Genomic DNA, 5,629 nt, shown 5'->3' on the forward strand with positions numbered 1-5,629 from the left:
TAAGGAAGGAGTGGTTGACAATTTTCATATTTCTTCTAAATTTGGAGATTTCAGACAATGCTGGGAGGCTTGGCTCCAGCTGCCAGAGCCCATGTGGAAGTCATTAAGCCAGAGAAGGGGGGGGGGGGCGCGGGAGAGAGGGAGGCAGGGAGAGGAGGAGGAGGAGGAGGAGGAGGAGGAAGGGGGACGGAGTGCTGAGACTTGCCAGTTGTCAGCCTGGGAACACGAGCAAACTCCCTGGGAGCTTGCTGTGCGTGAGAATTTCCTTCCTCTTTCCCCACTCCAGTGCCCCAGGACTGGAGAGGGAGTTCTGAGATGTTTCTGGGAACCCCCGGTGGGGAAGACACCAGTACCGGTTCCTGAGGTCCAGGGTCTGGTAGGAATGGCAGGGGACAGGGGACCAGGAGGAAGCAAATTCCCTCTCCAGAAAGCCGGGGCCCTGATAGGCCAACCCCATGGTTGTACAAAGGAGGTCCCGGGCCCCAGAGGGGAAGGGCCTGTCCTGTCACACGGGAGGCGGTGATGGTGTAGAGCTTGAATCCAGGGTTTCCCTGCCGGGATGCTCTCTCCCCACTGTCCTAGTGGTCATAAATGCCCTTCTCTCGCCAGTATGCTCCTTCTTTCTCATTAGGCTTCCTATAGAGTCCTTAACATTTTTCATGCCTCAGGGCCTTTGCACTTACAGCTCTCTGCCAGAAGTGCCCTCTCCCCAGAATTTCCCGCAGCTGGCTCCTTCCCCAGCAGCTGGTCTCAGCTTAAAAGTTACCTCTGGGGGAGGCTTTGCCTGGCCGCTGCACTACTCTCTACTATTCCCCTTGCTCCTCTGTGAAATGGGATAATAAAGCCTGCCTTGCAGTGCTGCCACGAGGGCCGCGTGGCACCTGCAGTCTTGGGGGACGGGTCAGGCAGAGACTCTGGAATCAGACTCAGACTACTCCCAGCACCACCTCTGCTGTTTCCCAAGGGGCTGTGGGAGGGAGCTTGGGGAAGTAATTTGGCATCTACGAACTTCACTTGCCTCCTCTGTGGAATGGGGCAAGAAACAGTACTTGATGAATTGCCAGCGTATGAGTAAGTGCTCCGCAAATGGGAGATCGTATTAAGGGTTATGATGCCAGACCCGAGGCATGGCAGACGCGCCGTCCCATTTAGGTCATTCCCTTCCGTCCTGGACCAAGAGCATGGGTTCCATTCATAAGCCCATCCCTGGATAGGGAAGATCATGGTTGGGGAAGGCTTGCAACCCTCCCTCCCCGCCCTGCTCTGTCTCCCAGTTTCTCCCTCCAGAGCACCACAACAGATCGCTGGGTAAAAAGAAAACCAGCTGATAGAGCTATCAAAGTGATGGGAAATCCACTTTGGAGATTGTGAAACATACCTTATGCTTCTGTTACTCGTGTGTAACCATCAAGGATTTTTCATCCTGGCAGAAAGGAAAAACAGAGAAAAACTATCAGTGTATGTTGTAGACAGATCCACCAGTTCCATGGCCGAGAATTCTGTGCCCGGCTGAGCAGTGAGTTGGCTACCCCTGTCATCAGAAAGACCATCACCAGAGGTCAGGACAAGGACTTGAGCGACCCGGAGACAGATCCTAGGACAGGAGGTGTCCCAGCACCAAAATATCTTAAAAGGCTCACTAAATGGCAGCCATGTGTGACTCAGTCTCTATAAATCTGTCTCCTGCATTTTGAAGCCCGTTTTTATTTCCTCCCATACCCTCTCTTGGGAGTTATGGGTGCTTTATGTGTATTAAACACTCTGGGAAGTGGCTTTTTTTTTTTTTTTTCCCCAGACGGTGGCAAAAACAGTCTTGAGAATCCCTGCACTCCCAGAGGAAACAGGTCAATAAGGCCCCGGCTTAGTGTGTGTGAGTAAAGTGTCCTGGGAGGTGAAGGGGGCTTCTTGTTAAGGGGGGCGGGGTATGAGAGTGGGCTGGGTGAGTTCTGTGTGCCCAGAGCGTGTGTGCAATTAGGGGTAAGGGGAATCCCAACCAGGAGGGTGAACGGCTTAGAGAACAGGAGACTCATGGCACCTGGAAGATGTCTTATAGCTTCTGGTGATCAAGGAAGAGAGTCAGGTGGTATAATTGGAACCTTCAGGAAGATAGGGTTTAGATCTACATAAGAAGGACTTTTTAAGTTGGTGGAGACTACCCAAGGATGAAATGGGCAAATGAGCTCTCTTGGTAAAGTGATGAGTTCTCTGTCACTAGAGGAATGCAAACAGAGGCTGGGTGGCAATTTAGCAAGTCCCTTCCAGCCCAGGGATCCTATGAATTTTATCTCACACTTCCCCCAACCTTCCCCTAACCCCCAGCTCTGACTTCGTACTGATCTGACTCGATGAGAGGTGATGGGTTGGGAGATAATTATGGACTGAAAAGGGCCATCACCCCTGAGTTAAAAATCAAGCTTCCTGTGTTTTCTTTGGTAGGGATAAGACTTTTGGTTCATTGCCTGACTTTGATCCTGAGGAGGAAGTCATGGTGAAAAAATGGTTAGAATTGTAATCAAGCCGATTTCTGAAAAACATCATTTCACACACAGCTGTCCCCAGTGTATTATGACACCCATTTGGATGGCAATAATAATAATAATAATAATAATATAATACACCCTAGATACTTAGATACTTGTACACTGATGTTCACAGCAGGGTTATTCACAATAGTCAAAATGCGAAAACAACCCAAGGGTCCCTCAGTGGATGAATGGAGGAACAAAATGTGGCCTACACGCACCCCGCAATATCATTCAGCAGTGAAAAAGAGCAGAATTCTCTTCCACCGGCAACATGGGTGAACCTCGAACACATTATCCTAAGTGAAGTAAGTCAGACACAAAGGACACATGCTGTGTGACTCCACTTCTGTGAGATTCCTAGACTAGACAAATTCATGGAGACAGAAAGTAGACTGGGGGTTGTCAGGAACTGGGGGGGGGGGGGAGGAGAATGCGGAGTTAATGTTTAATGGGTCTAGAGTCCCTGCTTGGGATGATGAAAACAGTTCTGGAAGTGGATCGTGGTGGTAGTTGCACAACACTGAGAACGTACTTATGTACTTACAAATGGTGAAAATGGTCGATTTTATGGAACGCGTATTTTACCACGATCAACTAGATGATGTATCCGTTGGGGTGGAGAGTGCGGATGTAGCCCAGTGCCCTGCTGGGGGCTGAGTTTGTGTTTTGTCTGTCCCTGAGGCTACTGCATAGACAGGCCAGGACAGAAGGTCACTGGGAAGTGACTGGCAGGCATGTCTCTGGGAAAGGAAGGAGGATAAGCTTCCCAGCTTCATCGCGAGAAGGAAATAACCCACTTCTTGTGTGGATCACCTGGGGTAATGGCGGTGTAGCACGGTCCTCCCAGACCTCCGTGACCCCCCCTGACCCCCAGGACGTGGGACAGGCTTGCACTGAGGGGCCCTTGGGGCTCTTTCCTGGGCTGGGGAGAATATGAGCTTCTACCTCTGTGGCCGCTTTGGAAGGTGTGGACTTGATCCACAATTTGGGATCTGACTCACCGAGACCAGCTTCTGCTGGACGTTCGTGTCTTTCTACCCCGGGCTGTGCACCTGCTGTAGCACTGCATGGGACTGCACGCTGCCCCCTCCCGAGACACCTGTAACGACCGGGGGTCCCCTGGATACATGCGAGGAAGGTGGCGAGAGCCTCAGAGAGAGCGGCACCGGGGCCCGTCTCTCTTCCTGCTGTTAGCATCATGTGGGCCTTGAATGTTTAAACCCGTGGGACCAACTGGGCCACACCGATCACACCCTGAACTGTGCAGAGGAACACCCCAGTAACGCATGTGCATGTGATTGCACGCGTGTGTGAAAATGCACTGTTAGATGTTTGAGAGAATATGGGGATTTGAGTGCTTTTAGCCCACTTCATGACTGTTTTCTGGATTTGATATTTTCCTGATTTACACCGAGTACTTACTGTTTTTCACTATCAGGGAGAAAAAAAAAAAAAGGGAATTATCACTTTCGAAAGGCATACAACATGGAGGTTCCTCAAAAACTTAAAAATAGAAATACCGGGGCGCCTGGGGGGGCTCAGTCGGTTAAGGGTCTGACTCTTGGTTTCGGCTCAGATCACGATCTCACAGTTCAGTTCGTGAATTCAAGCCCTGCGTTGGGCTCTGTGCTCTCAGCAAGGAGCCCGCTTCAGATCCCCTCTCTCTCTCTCTCTCTGCTCCTCCCCCACTTGCACTCTCTCTCCCGCTTTCTTGAAAATAAATAAACATTAAAAAAAAAGAAATTGGGGGGTGGGGGAGAGGGGAAAGTGGGTGATGGGCATTGAAGAGGGCACCTGTTGGGAGGAGCACTGGGTGTTGTATGGAAACCAATTGGACAATAAATTATATTTAAAAAATAGAATATAGGTGTTAAAAGAGAAAAAGAAAAAAAAAAAGAAATACCATTCGATTGAGTAATCCCAGGGCAGGATGTTTACCCAGAGAAAACAAAAATGCTAATTTGAAAAAGTATAGGCACCCCCATGTTCCTGGCAGCATTATTTACAATGGCCAAGATACGGAAGCAAGCAAGTGTCCATTGGTAGATGAATGAATAAGTTGTGGTATATAAACACACGGGAATATTACTGAGCCGTGAAAAAGAAATGAAATCTTGCCATTTGCAACAACAAGGATGGACCTAGAGGGTATTATGCTAAGCGAAATAGGTCAGACTGAGAAAGACGAAAACCCTGTGATTTCACTTATATGGGAAACTATATACCAAAACAAACAAATAAGCAAGTAGCAGAAACAGACCCATAAGTACACAGCGCAAACCGATGGCTGCCAGAGGGAAGGGGGGTAGGGAGTGGGGAAAACGGGTGAAGGGGAGTGGGAGATACGGCCTTCCAGTAATGGAATGAGTAAGTCATGGAATGGAATGGAATGGAATGGAATGAGCTGTTAGCACAGAGCCTGACATGGGGCTTGCACTCATGAACTGTGAGATCACGACCTGAGCTGAAGCCGGACGCTTAACCGACTGAGCCTCCCAGGCATTCCTATTTTTTAATTTTAAATAAATGTTTATTTATCTATTTTGAGAGAGAGAGAGAGACAGCTCAGGGGAGGGGCAGAGAGAGAAACCTAAGCAGGCTCCATGCTGTCAGTGCAGAGCCCGACATGGGGCTCAAATTCACGAATTGTGAGATCATGACCTGAGCTGAAATCAAGAGTCAGATGTTTTTTTTTTTTTTTTTTTTTTTTTTTAATTTTTTTTTACAACGTTTATTTATTTTTGGGACAGAGAGAGACAGAGCATGAACGGGGGAGGGGCAGAGAGAGAGGGAGACACAGAATCGGAAACAGGCTCCAGGCTCTGAGCCATCAGCCCAGAGCCTGACGCGGGGCTCGAACTCCCGGACCGCAAGATCGTGACCTGGCTGAAGTCGGACGCTTAACCGACTGCGCCACCCAGGCGCCCCTAGAGTCAGATGTTTGACTGAGCCACCCAAGTGCCCCAGCTATACCTTGATTTAAAAAACAAACCAAAAAAAAGGTCACAAAGGTCCTTGGCAACTTTGTGTTACAACTTACAAATGCCAACGGTGCGAAATCAAAAATGTAATAGGGTGTTAAATGTCCAGTGAATTAGGACCAG

The sequence above is a fragment of the Prionailurus bengalensis genome, chromosome A1, assembly GCF_016509475.1.
Source record: "Prionailurus bengalensis isolate Pbe53 chromosome A1, Fcat_Pben_1.1_paternal_pri, whole genome shotgun sequence".
Taxonomy (NCBI): Eukaryota; Metazoa; Chordata; class Mammalia; order Carnivora; family Felidae; genus Prionailurus; species Prionailurus bengalensis.